This window comes from Furipterus horrens, unplaced genomic scaffold, assembly GCF_987537825.1.
Source record: "Furipterus horrens unplaced genomic scaffold, mFurHor1.1.pri manual_scaffold_17, whole genome shotgun sequence".
Taxonomy (NCBI): domain Eukaryota; kingdom Metazoa; phylum Chordata; class Mammalia; order Chiroptera; family Furipteridae; genus Furipterus; species Furipterus horrens.
Genome location: NW_028327187.1, coordinates 37,312,896 through 37,338,418, shown reverse-complemented (window position 1 = coordinate 37,338,418; position 25,523 = coordinate 37,312,896). Strand labels below are relative to the sequence as shown.

Sequence of the window (25,523 nt, the reverse complement as noted above, 5' to 3'; positions counted from 1 at the left end):
CTAATAAAAAATTTAATCCTATGGCTACAAGAACTTGAGGAAGAACAACAAGCAAAGCCCAGATCAACTAGAAGGAAGGAAATCATCAAGATCAGAGCACAATTAAATGACATAGAGACTAAACTAACAATTCAAAAGATCAACAAAAGTAGGAGCAGGTTCTTTGAAAAAATAAACAAAATTGACAAGCCTTTAACCAGGCTCATCAAGAAAAAAAGAGAGAGGACCCAAATAAATAAAATCAGAAACGAAAGAGGAGAAATCACAACTGATACAACAGAAATACAAAGGATTGTAAGAAATTATTATGAACAACTGTATGGCAAGAAATTTGACAACCTAGAAGAAATGGAAAAATTCCTGGAAACCTATAGTCTTCCCAAACTGAATCACGAAGAAGCAGAAAGTCTGAACAGACCAATAACAGCTAGTGAAATTGAAGCAGTAATTAAAAAACTCCCAGCACACAAAAGCCCTGGACCGGATGGCTTCACAAGTGAATTCTACAAAACATTTAGGAAAGAACTAACTCCTATCCGCCTCAGACTTTTCCAAAAGATCCAAGAAGAGGGAAGACTCCCAAACTCGTTCTGTGAAGCCAGTATAACCCTAATTCCAAAACCAGGTCAACACACAACAAAGAAAGAGAACTACAGGCCAATATCGCTGATGAACATAGATGCTAAAATCCTTAATAAAATATTGGCAAACCGGATCCAGCAACAGATTAGAAAGATCATACACCAGGATCAAGTGGGATTCATCCAAGGGATGCAAGGATGGTTTAATATTCACAAATCAAAAACGTAATACACCACATAAACAAAATGAAAGACAAAAACCACATGATCATATCAATAGAGGCAGAAAAAGCATTTGATAAGGTACAACACCCATTTATGATGAAAACTCTCAGCAAAATGGGAGTAGAGGGAGCATACCTCAACATAATAAATGCCATATATGATAAACCTGAAGCAAACATCTGACTGAATGGGCAAAAACTGAGAGCATTCCCCCTGAGATCAGGAACAAGACAAACATGTCGGCTCTCTCCACTCCTATTCAAAATAGTCTTGGAAGTTCTAGCCACAGGAATCAGACAAGAAAGAGAAATAAAAGGCATCCAAGTTGGAAAAGAGGAAGTAAAACTGTCATTATTTGCAGATGACATGATAGTGTACATAGAAAACCCTATAGACTCCACAAAAAAACTACTCAACCTAATAAGTGAATTCGGCAAAATAGCAGGATACAAAGTCAATATTAAGAAATCGAAGGCATTTTTGTACACCAACAATGAAAACTCAGAGATAGAAACTGAAAGTAAAATCCCATTTACTATAGCAACAAGAAAAACAAAGTACCTAGGAATAAACTTAACCAAGGAGGTAAAAGACCTGTACTCAGAAAACTACATAACAATGAAGAAAGAAATTAAAGAAGATACAAAGCAATGGAAGCATATACCATGCTCATGGATGGGAAGAATCAACATCATTAAACTGTCCATACTACCCAAAGAAATTTATAGATTCAATGCAATCCCTATTAAAATACCAGCAACGTATTTCACAGACCTAGAACAAATACTTCAAAAATTTATATGGAACCAAAAAAGAGCTCAAATAGCCACAGCAATTTTGAGGAAGAAGAACACAGTAGGAGGAATCACAATACCTGATATCAAACTATATTACAAGGCCACGGTAATCAAAACAATCTGGTACTGGCATAAAAACAGACATATATATCAATGGAACAGAATTGAGAGCCCAGAAATAAACCCAGGTTCATATGGTCAACTAATATTTGACAAAGGAGGAAAAAACATCAAATGGAGTGAAAAGAGCCTCTTCAACAAATGGTGTTGGGAGAACTGGACAGGGACATGCAAAAAAATGAAACTAGACCACCAACTTACACCATACATCAGAATAAACTAAAAATGGATCAAAGACTTAAATGTAAGCCATGATACCATAAAAGTCCTAGAGGAAAAAACAGGCAGAAAAGTTTCAGATATCCCACATAGCAACAACATTTTCACTGATATATCTCCTAAGGCACGGGAAATAAAGGAAAAAATAAACAAATGGGACTACATCAAACTAAAAAGTTTCTACTCAGCAAAAGAAAACATCAGCAAGATGAAAAGGAAACCAACCATATGGGAAAATATATTTGCCAATGACATCTCAGACAGGGGTTGATCTCCAAATATATATAAAGAACTCATACGACTCAACACCAAGAAGACAGACAACCCAATTTAAAAATGGGCAGGGGACCTGAACAAACACTTCTCCAAAGAGGATATACAGAGGTCCCATAGACATATGAAAGTATGCTCAACATCACTAGCCATCAGAGAGATGCAAATAACCACAATGTGATACCACCTCACACCAGTCAGAATGGCCATCATCAACAAATCAACAAACAACTTGTGCTGGAGAGGATGCGGGGAAATGGGAACCCTGGTGCATTGCTGGTGGGAATGCGGACTGGTGCAGCCACTGTGGAAAAGAGTTTAGAATTTCCTCAAAAAACTAAAAATGGAACTGCCTTTTGAACCAGCAATTCCATTGCTAGGATTATATCCGAAAATTCCTGAAACACCAATTCAAAAGAACCTATGCACTCCAATGTTCATAGCAGCAGTATTTACAATAGCCACGTGCTGGAAACAACCTAAATGCCCATCTGTAGATGAGTGGGTCAAAAAACTGTGGTGCATTTACACAATGGAGTACTATGTAGCAGAAAGAAAGAATGAACTTCTACCATTTGCAACAACATGGATAGAACTAGAGAGAATTATGCTTAGTGAAATAAGCCAGGCAATGAAAGAAAAATACCTTATGCTGTCACCTTTTACAGGAAACTAATGAACAACACAAACAAATGAGCAAAATTAAACCAGAGGTATGTAAACAAGGAGTAGACTAACAGTAACAAGGGGGAAGGCGAGAGGGAAAGAAGGGGGTAAGAAGGGAAGGGTTTAGTCAAAGAACATGTATAAATGACCCATGAACATGGACAACTGAGTGGAGACTCAATGTGGGGGAAGGGAGGGGCAGGGTGCAGGGAAGCAAGAGGCAGAAAAAGGTGGGACAACTGTAATGGAAAAACAAACAAAAATTTTTTTTAGTGGGGGAAAAATGAAAATATGAAGAAAGGAAATGGCAGTTCAGTGAATATTAGGATAAGGATTTTTCTTCATGTTGTATATTTTTCTCCCTACCTGATCCCTCCAGAGTTTGGCATTCTAAAGAAGTAAGTAATGACATAAGTTTCTTTGCATAAAACCAATAAGACCAGTTGTTAATAGAGGTTCTTTTTCTTTTTGACCAAGTCTTTGAAATGTCATGCCTAAAGGAGACATGCTTGGGCTCTGGTTGTTACCAAAAAGCCCTGAGGAACTGGGAATGACTTTCGAAGGTAATAAAAGACTGCGAGATAAAAGACCTGGTACCATGGTTGCCTGTGCGGTCCACAGCAATATTTCCAGGGAAGGAACGAAAGTGGTTTTCCTAAAAGATGGCTAGAAGGGACCTTAAGGCGGAATGGAAAACCAGAAAGACTTGGAAAAGACAGGTGTGTACAGGCAAGACTGAATGCCAGGTATGTGGCCCAGCTTCTGTGCCCTGAAGAACAGATTGAGGGTCACCCTAAATGTTCCTTGGGTAAGTTCCAGCAAAGCAGAACTAAAGATCATAAGTGATCATTTGCTGCTCCTGTTGTGTTTATGCAAATGAACAGGATAAATTAAAAATGAACCTAATGTAGTCCCTTTAATGACAAGGAGGGTAATCTTAGGGAGAAAAATCATTATTCAAGGAAAATCACAATGATCAGTGTAGACTATAAAGTAGTGCAGCTAACCGTCTTAAAAGTTTATTTTCATTTAAAATATGTTTTCACTTGAAAGTTAAACCATGTCTGTGGTATCATCAAAGATATTTAAGTTGCAGGCAAGAAGAATGTCAAATGCCTTGCAACTGGATGTCTTTCCAATAAGACAGTCTTACAGATTTAGATACTTGTTTGTGGGTTATGTTACATAAATTAACATGTGTTTTCTGTTTTCAAAGGGCATAAGCCTATGACCACATTACCTGAGTGATTGTCTGTACACATAAGCCTCACTTAATCCTCTCTATAGCGCTGCCTCCTGAAACTCAATGGTTTGGCTGAACTAAATGGCTGGGTTGGTAAAAAGTGGGGTGGTCTGTGGGTTTCACTTTAAAACTGGTTTCTCTTTTCTATCCTAATGGCTTGGACAGAAAGAGCCCTGAGGTCTGAGAGGGGGGAAACCTAAACTATTTCCCTCAGCACAAACTAAGTATAATGGGCAAAAGCGTTTTGGACAGGTGAGATGTGCCTAGCACACCTTCCTCCAAAGAAGCCCCCTTTTTTTTTCTTTTTTTCCCTAAGGTGGAACATTGAAAAATTAATCCCTGCCTTTTGTCTTCTAGTGGTTGTGGATTGAATGATGTCTTTTAATACTTTATGCCAAATCTGTTGCCCCCAGAACACAACAAGGATGCCAGCCTGTTAAACCATGCACGCCATTGTCCTGAGATAGCCAACTGACCTGGAGTCTGCACGATCCTTCCCCATGTGGGAAGGCCACCCTCCCCTTCACACTCCCACTCTTATTAGGGATTTCTGGACCCAAGAGTAGGTAGGACGATGACCATGTCCATCCTGAAGCAGGTAGAGGAGCTTGAGACTTTCGCCCATTGTCCTTTATAAGATTAAAAGGGTCTTAATATCTGAGAGGGAGGGATTGTTATTTTTTATTGTTAAAATAATTAATTAGTCACATATTTACTAAAATTAAAAGAAAGAAGAATATATGAAAGTGTGAATCGGGAAAGCTTGTATGTACGAACCATGGGTATGGACTTGCGGGGGAATGCTGGGGGAGGGAGATGCTGGGTGGAGGGGAGTAAAGGGTAGAAAATTGTAATTATTGTAACAATATAATCAATAAAATATATTAAAAAACAAAAAACAAAACAAATACCTGCTAGTCTTCTCAGCTAATTGTACCAATGAACAAAATTTAGACCCTTTTGGACTGGCTCTTCAGACTTTTTCCTTTCTTTTCTCTTCTTTTTCTCTCCCATTTACCTTCACCTGAAAAAAGAAATTATTAAGCCCCTACTATGTGTCAGATAGTTTTACTTAGCTGCAGTGATTTAATATCAGATAACGGCATGAGTCATGCCATCTTGGAGCTTACAGTGGGGTGTAGAAAATAGAGAAGTAACTTCTGGCCAAGATGGAGGCCTAGACTGACACTTTCCATCTCCCTCCATAACTAAGAAGGAATACAACTACCACAAAACCAGAAATAACCAGAAGTTCCAGAAAATAAAGCTACATGGAAGTCCAACATATGAAGTTATAAAGAAGTGGTGCTCATCCAGATGGGTAGGTGGGGCAAAGCCAGGGCAGAGAGGTCAAGCTGTGCTGGTGGCAGCAGCTGTGGCAACAGTGACAGGACAGCAATAAGCACAGACACCCATATTTAAGGGGAGGTGAGAAGCACCTGGGGAGCACCTCTAGCTGCAGACCAAACCATCAGCTTGCGATTCCAATGCCAGGAAGGCAGACCCCCATGGCCTCAGACTGTCAGGGCCAGAGGGTGTAGGGACAAAGGAGGAGGCTCCCAGTCTCTCCGCAGGGAGTAAACAGCAGGAATCCATCTTGGACCCCCGCCTCCACACAAAGCACCACAGTTTACTGAGAAGGGTCACCTGGTAGTGACGAGTGCATGGGGCTCTGCCCTCTATAGCGTAGGAGGTGTGACAGCCCTGCCCAGGAAGCAAAGGTAAACACAAAACTCTCAGGATGGCAAAGATCATGATAAGAAATCCCAGTGATGCAGCTGACCAGCCAGCAAATATCTAATCTAATGGATAAGCAGATAGGAAATCTTTCTGAGGCACAGTTCAGAGATTTAGTTATAAAAAAGCTTACAGACCTAACAGCAGATCTTAAATAAGACAGGGATGGAATGAAGGTTAGTCCTGCTAAAATGAACAAAAACACATACGAAACAAGTGGTGAGGGAAAGAAAACCAGGAATCAAATCAACAAATCAGAACATAGGGAAGAAACAGTCAACCAGTACAGAAAGAGGAAAGAAAAGGTGAGGAAAATGAGGAGAGGCTCAGAAACCTATGGGATAGCTATAAGCAGACCAACATCTGAATCATAAGATTGCCAGAAGGTTAAGAAGAAAAACTAGTAATTGAAAAATTATGTGAAAAAATAATGAAGCAGAACATCGCTAACTTGGGAAGCAAATAGACTTACAGGTCCAGGAAGCACAGAGAGTTCCAAATAAACTGGACCCAGGGAGAATCACATCAAGACACATTATCATCAAAATGTCAAAAATTAAGGCTAAAGAGAGAATCTTAAAAGCAGAAAGAGAAAAGAAGAGAATCGCATGCAATGGGGTCCCAATAAGACTATCGGCTGATTTCTCAAAAGAAACTCTGCAGGCAAGAAGGGACTGACAAGAAATATTCAAAATAATGTAAAGCAAAAACCTACAACCATGATTACTCGATCCAGTGAAGCTGTCATTCAGAATAGAAAGGCAGAGAAAGTGCTTCCAGGACAAAGTAAAACTGAAGGAGTTCATCAGATCCAAACCACTGTTATATGAAATGCTAAAGGGACTTGTTTAGGAGAAAGAGGATCAAAACGATGAACATTAAAATGAAAACTGTATCACAACAACCAACAACAGAAGCTAGGGAACCAAAACAAAAGCAAACTCAATAGGCAACGAATGTGGGAAAAGAATTATAGATATGGAGAACATATGAGGGGGAAGTCAGTCAGGAGGGGGAAGTGGGGAAAGGGAGGGAGATGGTACAGGAATTAAGAAGCATAGTAGGAGGGAGTGGAGTAGATAGGAGGATGTTGAGAAGAACTATATGCACAACCAATGGGCATGGTCTAAGGAGGGGAATAACTGGAGGGAGGCGAGTCACCATGTGGAGGGGAGCAGAGGGAAAATAAATTGGGACAACTGTAACAGCATAATCAATAAAGCATATTTAAAAAAGAATATAGAGAATTAAATAAATTCAAATGCAGTCTCTCTCATAAATGCTAAATTTCAGAGTACAGTAGTCTCCCCTTATCTGCAATTTTCACTTTCTCCAATTTCAGTTGCCTGCAATAAACCATGGTTTAAAAATATTAAACGAAAATTCCAGGAATAATGTATTGATTTTAAAATACACACCATTCTGAAAAACATGATGAAATCTCTCACCATCCTACTTCATCTTTCCCAGATGTAAAGTATCCCTTTGTCCGGTGTATCCATGCTGTATACACTTTCCACAAATTAGTCACTTAGTAACTGTCTCAGTTATTTGACAGACTGTCCAGGTGTCATAGTCCTTATGTTTAAGTAACCATTATTTTACTTAATAGCCTCCAAATTCAAGAGTAGTTATGCTGGAAATTAGGATATGCCAAAGAGATGCCACAAAGTGCTTCTTTTAAGTGAAAAGGTATGTGTGTATATAAAAAATAGTATATATAAAGTTTGATAGCCCTGGCTGGTTTGGCTCAGTGGATTGAGCATCGGCCTGCGAGCTAAGTGTCGCTGGTTCGATCTTCCAGTCAGGGCACATCAGAGAAGGAAAACTCTGACTCCAAAAAACCTCCGCTGCCTTGCGGCATACCTCTTCAGGGGAAAGGCTAAGGGAGTAAACCCCGACAGAAAATCCGGAGCCGGAGTCCCTAAGGCGGTTTGACGTTGTAGTCAACACCTGCAACTCCTGCGGCGCACCTGAAGCCAAGCTGTATTGACTCCGTCTTTCCCTTGGATCCCTCAGCTGCGAAGAGAGGGGGGGTCTGCTGCATGGGCAACAGCAGACCCTCCATATCACCCTGCCCAGGCTCTGTAGCTTCAGCTTCACTGGAGAGGACACTCCAGCGTCATCGCAAGATGTCGATTCAACACGGGAGGAGACAGATACCATGTCACTCCCGAGTCAGACTGCACAGCCATTCTCGGCGGTGCAGATAGACTCTTAAGAAGCTACACCATCGTCTCTCGAGACGGACGGCTGCCGACGACGATATAAAGTTTGATACTATGGTTTCAGGCATATGCTGAAGGTCTTGGAACATATCCACTGTGAATAGCAGGCACTACTGTAATATGTAAACAGAGAGGAAAAATATCTATGTCAGCTTGGTTTTCAGGGAAGGATTCCTAGAGAAAATTAATATATAGAAAAGATATGAAAATTAAGTAGTAGCTAGCCAAGAGAAAAATGGAAGAATGAATGTGATTTTGTAAGAGGAAACAGAATATAAAATAGTGTGAAGGTTAGAACAAGCACAAAATCTTCAGGAACTGCAAATTCAGTCTTGGAGCAGAAATATTGAAGGTGGAAATTGTAATAGATAAGACTTGGGAGGGAAGCAGAAGCCAAACAATAAGGACTTTAAAGCCGGGTATTAGACTCAATAGTGATTACAGTAAAAAACTATTGAGTGGCTGTAAGCAGGGAAGTACCATAACCAGATATATGTTTTAAAAGTTGACTCTTATTTCTTTGTGCATATAGCAGGGCAGAATGGGTTAGTAGGAAAAAAGGAGAGGCACATGATCCTTTAGGAAGGTGTTGCAACAATCTATGTGAGAGATAAATGGAAGCATGGACTAATGTTATGACAGTGAAGATTAATTCAGGAGATTTTGGTGTTACAGTTCACAAGACTTGGTGATGCATCAGCTAAGGCAGAGTGTAAGAGATCAGACAGTGATTCAATAATGAATCCTTTTTTCTTCCTTAGACAATATGGTAGGTGTCATTTTCTAAGAAGGGCAACACTACAGGAGAAAGATTATGAACTGGGAATTATAATAATTTAGCTTCTCCAGTTAGACATCCCTTTGGAATTATTTACAAAGCATTTAGATATGTTTGTGGACTGTAGAGGAGAATTTGGGATAAGGATATAAAAGTGAGAGTCATCACCCTGTGGGTGGTGTTTTAAGCCATTAGAGTTTAAAACATCCAAGATGAATCATCATCATCGTCATCATCGGCAGCCGTCCGTCTCGAGAGACGATGGCGTAGCTTCTTGAGAGTCTATCTGCACCGCCGAGAATGGCTGTGCAGTCCGACTCGGGAGTGACAATCCCTGCCGCACTTGTTACAGGTGAAGGCAGATGGCTGTTGTTGCTGCTGTTGGCGCTGCTTCCGCCTCGATCTTTTCTGGACCGCCTCCTCGTTGCGCGCAGCCTCTGCGCGTGACGTACCTTGTCTGACCGCGAGCCTCCAGGCTAGGCGGTCGTCTGCTTGAACTTCCCATGTGTTGAGATTGATGGAGCATTGTGTCATATCCTTTTTGCAGATGTCTTTGAACCGCAGTTTTGGGCGCCCTGTCATCCTCTGGCCTTCTGCTAGCTCGCCGTAGAGGAGGTCTTTGGGAATACGGCCTGCATCCATTCTTTTGACATGGCCGAGCCACCTGAGGCGTCTCTCACTAAGAACTGCATGCAAACTGCTCATGTTGGCTCCCTTCAGCACCTCGGTGTTGGGAACCTTATCCTGCCAGGTGACATGCAGGACGCGTCGCAGGCACCTCATGTGGAAGCTGTTGAGTTTCCTTTCGTGCCTTGCGTAGGTGGTCCACGTCTCGCTGCCATAGAGGAGAGTGCTGAGTACGCAGGCTTGGTAGATGCGCAGTCTGGTTTTCTCAGTGAGGCTGGAATTGTTCCATGCTCGCCGGTTCAGTCTGGCCATAACTGTGGCTGCCCTGGCCATTCTCCGGTTGACCTCCAAGTCGACTGACAGAGAGCTCGAGATGGTGGACCCGAGGTAAGTGAAGTCGTTGACAACCTCCAGGGTGTATCCGTCGATGGTGATGCACGGGGGAGTCCCCGTGCCTTGAGCCATAACGTTCGTCTTCGTCAGGCTGATGGCTAGTCCGAACTCCTTGCATGCGTGGGAAAGGCAAGTGACTAACTGCTGGAGTCCCTCTTCGGAGTGTGATGTCAAGGCTGCGTCGTCGGCGAAGAGCATCTCACGGATGAGCACCTCTTTGACTTTGTTCTTGGCTCGTAGACGGGCCAGGTTGTAGAGCTTGCCATCGGATCTGGTGTGAATGAAGACACCCTCGCTGCAGTCCTTAAAGGCGTATTGGAGGAGCATGGAGAAGAAGATTCCGAACAGCGTAGGCGTGAGGACGCAGCCCTGCTTTACTCCGCTGCTGACTGGGAAGGCCTCAGAGGTTGTGCCGTTGTAGGACACCGTGCTGTGCATGTTGTCGTGAAAGGACATGACCACAGCAAGCAGATGTGGTGGACAGCCAATCTTCCGTAGCAAGCTGAAGAGTCCGCTTCGACTGACCAGATCAAACGCCTTCGTGAGGTCGATAAAGGCGAGGTAGAGTGGTTTATGCTGCTCGTGACACTTCTCCTGCAGCTGGCGTAGGGAGAAGATCATGTCCACTGTTGATCGGCCAGCTCTGAAGCCACACTGGGACTCTGGGTAGACGCGGGAAGCAAGGGTCTGCAGGCGGGCAATAGCGACCCGGGCGAATACTTTGCCGACGACGCTGAGGAGAGAGATGCCCCGGTAGTTGTTGCAGTCGCTGCGGTCTCCTTTGTTCTTGTACATGGTGATAATGTTGGCGTCTCTCATATCCTGGGGGATGTAACCCTCCTTCCAGCAGCGACAGAGTAGATGGTGGAGCGGCTGTAGCAGGACTGGTTTCCCGCTCTTTAGGATTTCTGGAGGGATTCCGTCGCTTCCTGGTGCTTTCCCGCAAGCGAGGCGGTCGATGGCTTTGCCGAGCTCTGCCTCAGTAGGTGGGGTGTCTAGCTCCTCCATGACTGGTAGGTCTGGGATGGCGTTAAGAGCAGTGTCTGTTACAGTGTTCCTCGTCGCGTACAGCTCGAGGTAGTGCTCGGTCCACCGCCGCATTTGCTGTTCCTGGTCAGTGATGACCTCACCTGTCTTGGACTTAAGGGGGGCAATCTCGGAGGGGATTGGGCCTGTTGCCTTCTTGATACCCTCATACATTCCTCGTGCGTTGCCTATATCGGCGGCTTCCTGAATGCTTCTGCACAGGTTTAGCCAATAGGTGTTGGCACAGTGGTGGGCGGTCTTCTGGACTTTGTTCCTGGCAGCCCGTAGAGCTTGAAGTGTACTGGGAGTGGGCATGGCCTTGTAAGCCAGTAGGGCCTTCCTCTTAGCCTTGATCACGGGTTCCATTTCTTCCCAGTGAGCCTCGTACCAGTCAGCGTTCTTCCGCTCTTTCTTCCCGTAAGCAATAATGGCGGAGTTGTATATGGCGTCGCGGAGACGTGGCCAATTGGATTCGATAATGTCATCTGCCGCCATTCCCTCACCGAGTGCATCTTCCATCCTGTTGATGAATTGTTGGGTCTTAACTGGGTTGCTGGCACAACTGGTGTTGATGCGTGGGCGACCCTTCATCTTGGAGTGGTGCAACCTCTTCGGCATTATGCGCACCTTGCTTACCACGAGGGCATGGTCCGTGTCGCAGTCTGCACTGTGGTAGCTGCGAGTGAGGAGGGTGCTGCCAATATACGTTCTTCTGGTGATGACGAGGTCAAGCTGGTGCCAATGGCGGGAGCGGGGGTGCCTCCATGACACCTGGTGGATCTCTTTGCACTTGAAGAATGTGTTTGTCACGCACAGGCCGTGGTGACACAAAAGCTCAAGCAGTCGCTGACCATTCTCATTGATCTTTCCTCTCCCAAAGTTTCCGAGGCAGGTGGGCCAGGCCATGTGTTCGGCTCCTACTCTTGCGTTGAAGTCTCCAAGGAGATAGAGAGCGTTACTTCTGGGGATCTTGGATAACGCTTCGTCCAGTGCATGGTAGAACTGTTCTTTCTCTTCAGTGGTGGCGCAGAGGGTTGGGGCATACGCGCTAAGAATGCTGACTGGGCCGAAAGTTGTTGACAATCGGAGGGTAAGTAATCTCTCTGTGCCTCCTGTGGGTGGCTCTATGGAGTTAACAAGCTTGTTCTTCACAGCGAACCCAACACCGTGCTGTCTTGGTTGGTCCGGAGACGTCCCTTGCCAGTAGAAGGTGTAGTTGGTTTCTCTGATACTTCCGTTGTCGGCCAACCGGGTCTCCTGTAGAGCCGCAATGTCGATGTTTAGTCGTGCCAGTTCCCTGTCGATGACGGCGGTTTTCCTGGCACCATTGATCCACGGAAGGTCTGCAGTAAGTCCAGGACACATGGTCCTGATGTTCCAGCTAGCGAGGCGAAGAGCTGGAGGCTTCTTTCTTGTTGTTTGCTTGGAATTGCCTGGTGCGAGTGTTTTGTGGCCCACTTTTCAAGAGATGCCTCTCTGATCCCCACGTACCCAGTGGGGCAGGTGAGCCATGGCGAGACGGCACCTAATTGGCTGGGGGCTGCCCAGCTTGAGGCGGGCGGTAGCTGTCCAGTGAGGTGCGATGACCTCTCCCACCGTCAGAGGAGACCCCTGGCGCTCGTTTCCTTCGCCAATCGGATGAGCTTATAACCGGTAACTGTCTCCTCCCGTGTTAAGTCGACATCTTGCGATGATGCTGGAGTGTCCTCTCCAGTGAAGCTACAAAGCCTGGGCAGGGTGATACCGGTCGTGCCACGCCAGGAATTTTTTTTGTCTTTTCAATCGTTGTTATATCGCCCTAAGACTGCTAGACTATAGTTCTTTTAAAACTCCCAATCCCACAGGGTGTTGGTTTCTAGCAGTATGAATCTTTTCAACTTGGACTGTTTTCACTTTGAAAAAAGGAGTAAGATTGAGGAAGCTCCTGAAGCAACCCCTCAACCCTCTCAGCCTGGCCCTTCTTCACCAATTTCTCTTAGTGCTGAAGAGGAGAATGCTGAAGGGGAGGTTAGCAGGGCAGGCACCCCTGATTCAGATATAACTGAAAAAACAGAAGATTCTAGTGTTCCAGAAACTACAGTAAATGAAAGAAAATCAAGTGTATCGTATTTCAAGAATCAAGGAGGAATACAGTATATTGATTTGTCTTCTGATAGTGAAGATATTGTTTCTCCAAACTGTTCCAGTACAGTTCAAGAGACAAAATTCAACAAAGACACAGTGATTATAGTTTCTGAGCCATCTGACGATGAAGAGTTCCAAGGCCTTCCTTCCATGGCAGGAAGAAATAATGATATTTCAGAACTAGAAGACCTATCAGAATTGGAAGACCTTAAAGATGCTAAACTTCAGACCTTGAAGGAACTGTTCCCACAAAGAAGTGACAATGATTTACTTAAGTTGATTGAATCAACCAGCACAATGGATGGAGCAATTGCTGCTGCCTTGCTGATGTTTGGTGATGCAGGTCTACAAAACTGAGTCAGTAGAAACATAATGTCTTGTGGAAAGTCCTAGTTGGTAATCAGCATTTCTTCATTTAGTAAATACTTATGCTATGTTCTAGACTTGGGATACAAAATAAATGCATTTGAAGAAACTTGCAATATAAGAGCAATTTTTTAAGTAAATGCTATCTTGATTTTTTAAACTTGTACATACCAAACAAGTACTGTAATCTCACCACCACAAAAGTGTTTAAGAAGGCAAACCCATACCCCATTAACGACTCTTAAATTTGTTTTATATCATTTTCAACCTTTCCAGTGCTTATGCATACCATTATACAACATGCATACACTAAGTTATGAAATGTAATTACGCTATTGGTTTGCATTTTTTAAGTTAAATTTATTTGGGTCACATTAGGTAATAACATTATATGGATTTCAGGTGTACAGTTCTATAATACATCACTTGTATACTGCACTGTGTGCCCACTGCCCAAAGTTGAACCTCCCTCAGTAACCATTACCCTCTGGTAATCACAGTAGTGTTGTTTGTGTCTGTGAATTTGTTTTGTTCATTTGTTACTTTCTGGTTTATATCCCACTTATGAGTAAAATCATACAATTTTTGTCCTTTTTCATCTGACTTCACTTGAGAGAATGGATACTTTAAAGATCCATTCATGTTGTCACAAATAGCAACATCCCATCCTTTTTATGGCTGAGTAGTATTAGCCCTCCCCCTGGCTGGTTTGGCTCAGTGGATTGAGCGTCGGCCTGCGAGCTAAGTGTCGCTGGTTCGATCTTCCAGTCAGGGCACACCAGAGAAGGAAAACTCTGACTCCAAAAAACCTCCGCTGCCTTGCGGCATACCTCCTCAGGGGAAAGGCTAAGGGAGTAAACCCCGACAGAAAATCCGGAGCCGGAGTCCCTAAGGCGATTTGACGTTGTAGTCAACACCGGCAACTCCTGCGGCGCACCTGAAGCCAAGCTGTATTGACTCTGTCTTTCCCCTTGGATCCTTCAGCTGCGAAGAGAGGGGCGGTCTGCTGCATGGGCAACAGCTGGCCCTCCATATCACCCTGCCCAGGATGAATATATATATGGAAGTGTGGTCATATTAACAGTAGTCATCAGAAGAAATTATGAAGGCGAAAAATACAGAAAATGTGGTTTTATAGAAAGCAAGGGAGAAAAATATCTTGAAAAAGAGGTGGTAGCCAATATTATAAAAAGGTTCTAGGATAAGTATTACAAAAGATTCAGACTTCCGGCCAAGATGGAGGCTTAGACGGACGCGCTAGGTCTCCCTCTACAACTAGAGAGGAATACAACTACTTCAAAACAAAGGATAACTAGAAATTCCAGAAAATAAAACTACACGGAAGTCCAACATATGAAGTTATAAACCAGCGGTGCCATTTGGGCAGGTAAGAGTTAAAGAGGGCAGTGCTGTTTGCGGTCGCACCCGGAGCGGCGGGCGGCGAGGAGTCCCGGCTACGCAAGCCCCTGGCGGTGCGCGACCCCGGCGAGGAGTCCTGGCGGCCAAGCCCCTGACGGTGCGCGACCCCGGAGCTGGGGAGAGCGGCCGCCGCATCGCCTTGAACAGTGAGGCCCAGGGGGGCGGGAGGACGGATCCCGGTCTCCTAGCTGAATAACTGTGTGAATCCACCTTGGACCCCCGCCCCCAAAGAAAGCGCCACAGGGCTGCGAAATAGGTCACGGACAGGCAGGCGCCGGTCGCTGATTTGTGACGCGTACACAGGCACTGCCCCCGACAGCCGGCCCAAGAAAACAAAACGCATCTGTCAAAATGAGGCAGACAACTATAGAAATCCCGGTGACACAGCTCACCAGGCAACAGATAGAGAACCTGACAGATGAACAGATAAGAAACCTGTCAGAGGCTCAGTTCTGGGCCATTGTTATCAGGTGGCTTACAGAATTCACAAAAGAGCAGGAAAAAGATATGAAAGAAGCGAAAAACTTTCATAACGAAAGGAACAAAACAGCATACGAGACAGAAGGAAAGGAAATAAAATCCAGAGTTCATTTCAACAAACTGGAATATGGAGAAGGAACAAGCAGTCAACCAATGCAGCGAGAGGAAATGGCAAGCAACAATGAAAAGATCAGAAACCTCTGGGACAGCTATAAAAGGCCCAACATAAGAATCATTGGTTTGCCAGAGAATGAGGAAGATGAACTAGAACTTGAAAAATTGAGTGAAAATATAATAAAGGAGAACTTCCCAGACTTGGGGAAGGGAATAGACCTGCAGGTCCAGGAAGCAAGGAGAGTTCCCAAGAGACTGGACCCAGGGAGAACCACTCCAAGACACATTATAATCAAAATGTCAAAAATTAAAGATAAAGAGAGAATCTTAAAAGCAGCAAGAGAGAAGAAAAGAATTATGTACAAAGGGGTCCCAATTAGACTATCAGCTGACTTCTCAAGGGAAACCCTACAGGCAAGAAGAGACTGGCAAGAAATATTCAAAGTAATGAAAATCCAAAACCTACAACCACGAATACTCTATCCAGCGAAATTGTCATTTAGAATAGAAGGACAGAGAAAGTGTTTCCAGGACAAAATAAAACTGAAAGAGTTCATTAGATCCAAACCACTGTTATATGAGATGTTAAAGGGACTGGTTTAAAAAAAAAACAGAAGCTAGGGAGATGAAACAAAGGCAAACTAAATAGGCAACGAGAGTGGAAGAGGAACTGTGGGTACGGGAAGCATATTGGGGGGAGGTCAACAGGGAGGGGGAATGGGGAAAGGGAGGGAGATGATATAGGAATTGGGGATCAAGGTAGGAGGGAATGGAATAGACGGAGAGAGGTTGGGAGGAACTGTATGCACAACTAATGGACATAATCTAAAAGGGGGGGACAACTGGAGGGAGGGGGGCCACCGGGTGGAGGGGCGCAGAGGGAAGGGAAATTGGCACAAATGTAATAATTTAATCAGTAAAACACATTAAATCTGAAAAAAAAAAAAAAAAAGATTCAACAACAGGAATGTCTGTGAACTTGCCAAGAGTAGTTTCAGTAGAATGATGAGTATACAAACAATATTGGAGTATATTATTAAGTAAATGGGATTTGATTGAATACCTGGGGGAATGTATGTGTATACCAGGGGCCAGAAATCTTAGTCGGGGGTGGGCATGCATTCTAGAATTATGCCTGCCATAGGGCCATATCATTTGCCTAAATAAAAGGCACACAATTCTTCTGCTATATTTTTCTCTAGAAGTTTCATAGTTTGAGGTTTATTTTAATGTCTGTGACCCATTTTGAGTTACTTTTTATACATAGTGTGAGGTTTTTGGTTTATGATTGTTTATACATGCAAATATCCAATTATTCTAGGATTGTTTATTGAAAAGGCTAATCACCAAATTACCTTTGTTAAAAATCAGTTGTCCATTTACGTGTGGGTCTATTTTTGTACTCTTTACTGCCTTTCATTAATCTGTTTGTCTATCTTCATGCCAATACCACACTGTCTTAATTATTATAGCTTTATAATGTTGATGCTTTGACCATTGTAGCTTCTTTGCATTTACAGTTTTATATTAATTTTAGATGCAACTTGTCAGTTTCTACATGAAAGCCTACAAAGTGTTTGATTGGGATTGATTTGTATAGATGAGTTTGGGGAGAGTTGACATCTTTACAGTATTGAATTTAACCCATGAACAATCTCTGTCTTCATTAAGTGAGTTTTTCTTCAATTCGCCTCTGCAATGTTTTGTTGTCTTCACTGTATAGATCTTGCATGACAGGTTTATTCCAAAGTACTTAATATATTTGATGCCCTTTAAGGGTGTTTTTAATTGCATTTTATTGTTTATTTATGGTACAGTTAAAACTGATTTTAATTAAACTTTTTATTGTGAGATAATAAAATATTCACATGCAATTATAAGAAATAATACAGAAAAAAATCCATGTATACTTAACCCAGTTTGCCTCAGTGGTAAGATGTTGCAAAATTATAATACAACATCACTACCAGGATATTGACCTTGATACAGTAAAGATATAGAACATTTCCATCACTACAAGGATCCCCTATGTTCCCCTTTTGTATAGCACCATTCACTCCCATCATACCTTCCCACCTCTATCCCTCCTTATTCTCAAGCAACCATTAATCTTTTACTCTTTGTATAATAATTTAAGGAGTGTTATATAAATAAAACCATACAGCACATAATCTTTTGGAAGATTTTTTTTAACCATCTTACTTCTCTTTAGATTTATTCAGAATACACATACATATATAAGTTTATAGTTTATTCTTTTTTTATATAAGATTAGTATGGGGTTCTTTGGAATTTGTCAACTTTTTTAGGAATGAGAAATGTGAAAACAACAGGCTTTTCTCCAATTGGATAACTATAATTTCATACTTAACCAAATATTCTCTCTATTAAGTGTAGTATGAAGGTACGTTAAATAAAAAAAGCAATGCCAATCAAGACCTGCCCTATATTTTCTCAAGAGACTATTTAGAATAGGTATTCTTCTATGAGGTAACAGGATAATTGCACACTTAGGGAGTTGGTATTAAGGATTGATATAATCTCCCTATTTCTGTGTTTCTGAGGAAACTGTCACCTTGGGATCTAAACATTAAAACACTTTTTAGAGAGGAAATAATTCTTTAAGCCTACCCTTTCCCTAAAAATTGGTAGAGAGCGGTGCTATGTAACTAGGTTCATACCCAGTAGTTGAGTATTCTGCAGATTTTGGTTAGTCCTTTTGGAGAGAAAAATCTCATAGCTGAAGCTATTCTAGTTCTCTTTCACTCACAGCACCAGATGCATTTGAAAGGAAAAAGCAACTAGAAGGGTGTGGAGTGGGGAATTGTATAGATACATTCACAAATGAAAATATGCATACAGCTTTATGAATTCTGGCTAGTATCATATTTAATGGCTCTCAATTAACTTGACTCACTGGATCTATGTTATCAGCATCCTTCTCAGAGTGGAGAGGGGTTCAAATATAAGGGGCTGGGTCCAACAATTTTTAATATCAATAATACTATACCACAGTTAAGAGTTTCAAAATGTTTCTGAGCAACTTTTAGTACACTGCTGGAAAGCTTATACAGAGAATTTAGGCATGACAAGTGATGTATGTAAAACTGACACTATTATTATCATATAATTTATATCAAATTATAAATATGATAAATAATAATTATTTATATGAAGTCTTAAATTCTTTATATGGGACAGCAAATTATTTCATGGACCAATATGAAAATATGCATGTCAGTTGTGCAGTCTGTTTACATGTCCAGTTTAATGATAATACTGGAGTTTACATTGCTTTAGGAACTGAAAAGATACAACTGCTTAAACATTACTTCCCATGGGATTGAACAATTTTTGTGATCAGTTTATATTGACTATGAAAAGCTTATGACTTAGACTATTTTAAGGAGGTTCTGGGATGTTCTATTCCCCCTAATTTTGCTTTGAATATTACAAGAATAGAGAAAGGGAGAAATTAGAGAAGCAGAGAGACAGAGATTATATTAATGAATTAAATACAAATGAATCTGAATGAAAATGAATTCAGGTTTTTTTTTTACTTTTATTTTTATTTATTTATTTATTTATTTATTTATTTATTTATTGGTTTTTCAATTACAGTTGTCCCATTTTCGCCCAATTTCTCTCCCCCACCCAGCCCACCTCTCCTCCCACAATCACATCCCTCCCCGTTTTCCATGTCCATGAGTCATTTATACACGTTCTTTGACTAAACCCTTCCCTTATTTATCCCCCGTCTCTCCCTCCCCCCTCCCCCCTATTGACTGCTATTCAGCTCTTTGTTGCATTTAGTTCTTTTTGTTTGTGTTGTTCTTTAGTTTCCTGTATTAGGTGATATCATATGGTATTTTGCTTTCTTTGCCTGGCTTATTTCACTAAGCAAAATTCTTTCTAGTTCCATCCATGTTGTTGCAAATGGCAGGAGTTCCTTCTTTCTCTCTGCTACATAGTATTCCATTGTGTAAATGTACCACTGTTTCCTGAACCACTCATCTACAGATGGGCATTTAGGCTATTTCCAGCACTTAGCTATTGTAAACAGGGCTGCTATGAACATAGGGGTGCATAAGTTCTTTTGAATCAGTGTTTTAGGATTTTTCAGCTATAATCCTAGCAGTGAAATCGCTGGTTCAAAAGGCAGTTCCATTTTTAGTTTTTGGAGGAAACTCCATACTGTTTTCCATAGTGGTTGCACCACTCTGCATTCCCACCAACAGTGCAGTAGGGTTCCCGTTTCTCCACATCCTCGCCAGCACTTGTTGTTTGTTGATTTGTTGATGATGGCCATTCTGACTGCTGTTAAGTGGTATCTCATTGTGGTTTTTATTTTCATCTCCCTGATGGCTAATTATGTTGAGCATTTTTTCATGTGTCTAAGGACCTTCCGTATGTCCTCTTTGGAGAAGTGTTTGTTCAGGTCCTTTGCCCATTTTTCAATTGGGTTGTTTGTTTTCTTGATGTTGAGTCGTATAAGCTCTTTATATATTTTGGAGATCAGTCCCCTGTCTGTGATATCATTGGCAAATATGTTTTCCCATGTGGTTGGTTTCCTTTTCATCTTGCTGATGTTTTCTTTTGATGAGCAGAAACTCTTTAGTTTGATGTGGTCCCATTTGTTTATTTTTTCCTTTATTTCTCTTGCCTTAGGAGATGTATACGGGAAGATATTGTTACGTGGGATATCTGAAATTTTCCTGCCTATGATTTCCTCTAGGACTTTTATGGTGTCACAGCTTACATTTAAGTCTTTAATCCATCTTGAGTTTATTCTTGTGTGTGGTGTAAGTTGGTGGTGTAGTTTCATTTTTTTGCACGTCCCTGTCCAGTTCTCCCAGCACCATTTGTTAAGGAGGCTCTTCTCACTCCATTTTATGTTCCTTCGTCCTTTATCAAAGATTAGTTGACCATAGAGGCCTGGGTTTATTTCTGGGCTTTCAATTCTGTTCCACTGATCTATATGTCTGTTCTTATGCCAGTACCCGACTGTTTTGATAACAGTGGCTTTGTAGTATTGTTTGATGTCTGGTATCGTGATTCCTCCTGCTGTGTTCTTCTGTTTCGAGATTGCTTTTGCTATCGGGGTCTTTTTTGGTTCCATATGAATTTTTGGAGGATTTGTTCTAGGTCAGTGAAATATGTCATTGCTATTTTAATAGGGATTGCATTGAATCTGTAAATGATTTTGGGTAGTATGGCCATTTTGATGATGTTGATTTTTCCCATCCAAGAACATGGTATTTGCTCCCATTTATTTGTATCTTCCCTCATTTCTTTCTTCAATGTTATGTAATTTTCAGAGTACAGGTCTTTTATCTTTTTCGTTCAGTTTACTCCTAGGTACTTTATTTTTCTTGTTGCTATAGTAAATGGTATTTTCTTTTTTTGTCTCTGTCTCTGACGTTTTATTGTTGGTGTACAGAAATGCCTTTGATATCTGTATGTTTATTTTGTACCCTGCTATTTTGCCAAGTTCACTTACTATATCGAACAGTCTTTTAGTGGAGTTTATAGGGTTTTCTAGGTAAACTATCATGTCATTTTCATACAATGATAGTTTTACTTCTTCTCTCCCACTTTGGATGCATTTTATTTTATTTTTTGTCTGATTGCTGTGGCTAGAACTTCCAACACTATGTTGAATAGGAGTGGAGAGAATGGACAGCCTTGTCTTGTTCCTGATTTCAGGGGGAATGCTTTTAGTTTTTGTCCATTGAGTATGATGTTGGCTTCAGGCTTCTCATATATAACCTTAATTATGTTAAGGTATGCTCCCTCTATTCCCATTTTGCTGAGTGTTTTCAACATAAATGGGTGTTGTACTTTATCAAATGCTTTTTCTGCATCTATTGAAATGATCATGTGGTTTTTGTCTTTCATTTTGTTTAGGTGATGTATTATACTTATTGATTTGTGAATATTAAACCATCCTTACATCCCTGGGATGAATCCCACTTGATCGTGGTGTATGATCTTTTCGATGTATTGCTGGATCCTGTTTGCCAATATTTTATTGAGGATTTTAACATCTATGTTCATCAGTGATATTGGCCTGTAGTTTTCTTTCTTTGTTGTCTCTTGACCTGGTTTTCCAATTAGGGTAATACTGGCTTCATAGAAAGAGTTTGGGCTTTTTCCCTTTTCTTGGATATTTAGGAATAGTTCAAGGAGGGTAGGAGTTAGTTCTTCCCTAAATGTTTTGTAAAATTCGCCTGTGAAGCCATCCGGTCCAGGGCTTTTGTGTGCAGGGAGATTTTTGATTACTATTTCAATTTGCTTCTTCGTTATTGGTCTGTTGAGACTTTCTACTTCTTCTTTTTTTTTTTTTCTTTTTTTTCTACTTCTTCTTGATTCAGTTTTGGAAGGTTATATGTTTCTAGAAATGTGTCCATTTCTCCTAGGTTGTCAAATTTCTTGCCATACAATTGTTTCTAGTAATTTCTTACTATCGTTTGTATTTCTATGGTTTCAGTCATAATTTCTCTTCTTTCATTTCTGAATTTGTTTATTTGGATCTTTCTTTTTTTTTTCTTGATGATTCTGGCTAGAGGCTTGTTGATTTTGTTAATTTTTTCAAAGAACCAGCTCCTAGTTTTGTTGATCTTTTGGATTATTTGTTTAGTCTCTATGTCATTTAATTCTGCTCTGATCTTGATGATTTCCTTCCTTCTTCTTGCCCTAGGCTTGTTTGTTGTTGTTGTTATAGTTCTTGTAGCTTTTGGGTTAGATTTTTTATTTGATATTCTTTTATCCTTTTCAGATATGCCTGTATTGCTATGAACTTCCCTTTCAGGACTGCTTTTGCTGTGTCCCATATTTTGTGGGCTGTTGTGTGTTCGTTATCATTAGTTTCTAGAAATTTCTTGATTTCGTCCTTGATGTCATTGTTAACCCATTGATTATTTAATAGCATGTTATTCATTCTCTATGAGTTTGGGTGTCTTTGATTTTTTTCTCTGAGGTTGATTTTTAGTTTCAAGGCATTGTGGTCTGAAAAGATGCTTTATATGATTTCAATTTTCTTGAATTTGTTGAGGCTTGTTTTGTGTCCTATCATGTGATCTATCTTTTAAAATGTCCCATGTGCCTTTGAAAAGAATGCATATTTTGCTTCTTTGGGGTGGAAAGTTCTATATATATCACTTAAGTCCATGTGGTTTAGTGTGTTGTTCAATGCCTGTATGTCCTTGGTCTTTCTTTGCTTCGATGATCTGTGTATTGTTGATAATGGAGTGTTGATGTCCGCTACTATGAGTATGTTGTTGTTAATACCCTTATTGTGGTCTTCTAGTATTTTCTTTATGTATTTGGGTGCTCCTATGTTGGGTGCATATATGTTTTTCAGTGTTATATTTTCTTAATGGATTGTTCCTTTAAGTATTATAAAATGTCCTTCTTTGCCTCTTTTTATTGCCCTTGCTTTGAAATTCGTTTTGTCTAATATGAGGACTGCTACCCCGGCTTTTTTTTTCAGGTCCGTTTGCTTGGAATATTTTTTTATATCCCTTTACTTTCAGTCTATGTAGATCTTTTGTTTTGAGGTGTGTTTCTTGTAGACAGAAAGTGTGTGGATCCTGTTCTCTTATCCATTCTGTTACTATATGTCTTTTAGTTGGAGTATTTAATTCATTTACATTTAAGGTTATTATTTACATGTATTTATTCATTTCCCTTTGTACCTATGTTTCTCTCCTTTTTTTTTTTTCTTATTTTTTCTTCGAACATTCCCTTTAGCATCTCTTGCAGTGCTCGTTTGGTGGAGATGTATTCTTTTAGTCTTCCTTTGTCTGAGAAACTCCTTATTTCACCTTCTATTTTGAATGAGAGCCTTGCTGGGTAGAGTATTTTTAGTTATAGGCCTTTGTTTTTCATTGCTTGAAATATTTTTGACCATTCCCTTCTGGCATTTAGTGTTTCTGTTGAGAAATCAGTTGATAGCCTTATCGGAGCTCCCTTGTATGTTATTTGCTGTTTTTCTCTTGCTGCTTTTAGGATTCTCTCTTTGTCTTGGAATGTTTCCATTTTAATTATGATGTGCCTTGCTATGGGTTTTTGGGGGTTCCTCTTCATTGGAACTCTCTATGCTTCCTGAACTTGTATAACCTTTTCTCTCATCAGGTTGGGAAATTTTCTGTCACTATTTCTCCTATCAGTTTTTCTATACCTTGTTCTTCTGATCCCTCTTTAATTCCCATTATTCTGATATTGATTTTTTATGCTATATTGTAATTCCCTTATTTCTTCTTCATACTTTTAAATCTTTTTTCATTTTGCTGTATTTTCTGGGAATTTTTTCCTACATTATCTTCTAACTCACTAATTCAATCCTGTGCTTCGTTTAGTCTGCTTTTGACTGATTCTACTGTGTTTTTAAGTTCAGAGATTGCATTCTTCATTTCTTCCTGGTTCTTGTTAATAGTTTCTATATCTTTTTTTATGCTGGTGTAGTTCTCTGCAAGTTCCCTGTAATTTTCTTAGAGCTGTTGGTAACTTCCTTGGAGGTTGTCATAGTTGTTTGTAAGGTTGTCGAGTATATTGAGCTTCTTCACCACTATTGTTTTGAATTCCATGTCTGACATTTGGGCTATTTCTATTCGATCTACCTTTCTTTCTGGGGATTCCTCTTTTCTTTTCATTGAGAGGTTGTTTCTGTGTCTTACCATGTTGTATTCTTCTTGTTTATGTTTGTTTTTTGGATTTGTCTGCTTTGCCTTCCCACCTTTGTGGTATGAGATTCTTTATATGAGATCTGGGGGCTTCAGTGGTGCAGTCTCTTTGATCTCCTGAGCCTGATGTTCTTGGGGTACCAATTATGTCATTTCTTTATGCTGTCTGGTTATATTTCAGATGCTCTTTGGTAGGATCTTCCTTCTGGCTAGTTGATTGAGAGTCACTCTATCCACTTTGTCTTGACTTCTTTTGTGGAGGTGCTGTTAAAAACATAAACACACAGCCCAGGCAGGAGACCCACACCCTCAAAAAATATCCCCCACCCTCTATCCCGCTATCGTCAGCCAAAGAGCCAGTATTAATATTAATGTAGAGAGATTAGAGCTTTTATACTATATCAAGAATAGATGAGTTATTTTTAGGGAGGATAAATATGATTTTTGAGATAGGGGATGATAGATTAATAATAGTTGAGACTATGCAAGACAGTAGGTAATATTTACATTGTGTGTTAATAGGGATAGAAGAAAGAATGGAAAAATGCGAATATACTAAGAAAGTGGAATTGTATGGTATTGGATTTATATAGTAGTTATATTCTATTTATTTAGAGTGAAAGGGAGGCTAAACTAGACCCACAAACAAATGAACAACGATTAAAGAGGAAGGATGAGAAAGAAAGTTCGTATGAAACAAATTAGAGATACAGTTTTTTTCTTTTCCCTTCCTCTCTTCTCTTCTTTTTCCCCCTTTTTAAGGAAGGAAAACGTAAAAAAAAAAGGGATGTTTTTACTCAGTTCAGCGTTCGTGTGTCATCTTCTTTTACTTCGTCTGCAGCTGGTCTAATGCGGCGGGTCAGAGGTTCTTGTTCCTTGCAGCAATGGTATGCACCCTCTGTGGCCGGCAGGGCGCGCTCCCTTGGCACCCGCTGGAGCCAGCAGAGGTGCCTTTGCGCGAATGCCCCTATGCATGCAGGGCATCCCGAGAGCTTGCCTTGGGCCTGCCGAGCCATGCTCCGGGAACTGGTCTCTCGCTGTCCAGGGCGGGACCCCAGACACTTGTGCACAGTGGAAGTAAGCGTCTGTGAGTTGCTGCCACTGGCTGTTCCCGCGCCACAGGCGCTGGCCGTTCCCTCACCGCCTGGGCGGGCACAGGCAGAGCCTGAGCAAGTGGTCTGCGTTCTGGCCTGGCACCCACTGGAGCTGGCCAGGGGTGTCTGCGCACAGTCTTCTGCATGTTCACTGGGCCCTCCCTGTGCCCATTGGGACACTGATCTTATGTCTGTTGGGGCATGTCCAAGGGGCACCTGGACTTTCAGCTCTGTGCTCCTGGGCCAGTGAATGAGGGCACTTCCCTATGCGCGCCGGCGTGACCCATGGGGAGGGTTGGGAAGTGGACGAGCGCGCCTCTGCACCTGCG

The 25,523-nt window shown here is 41.3% G+C and overlaps 1 pseudogene; it reads left to right on the top strand.

Annotated features, from left to right (window-relative positions):
• The first annotated feature begins 12,723 nt into the window (after nucleotides 1-12,723).
• Nucleotides 12,724-13,394, top strand: LOC149990824 (SWI/SNF-related matrix-associated actin-dependent regulator of chromatin subfamily A containing DEAD/H box 1 pseudogene; annotated as a pseudogene).
• The last annotated feature ends 12,129 nt before the right edge of the window (nucleotides 13,395-25,523 follow it).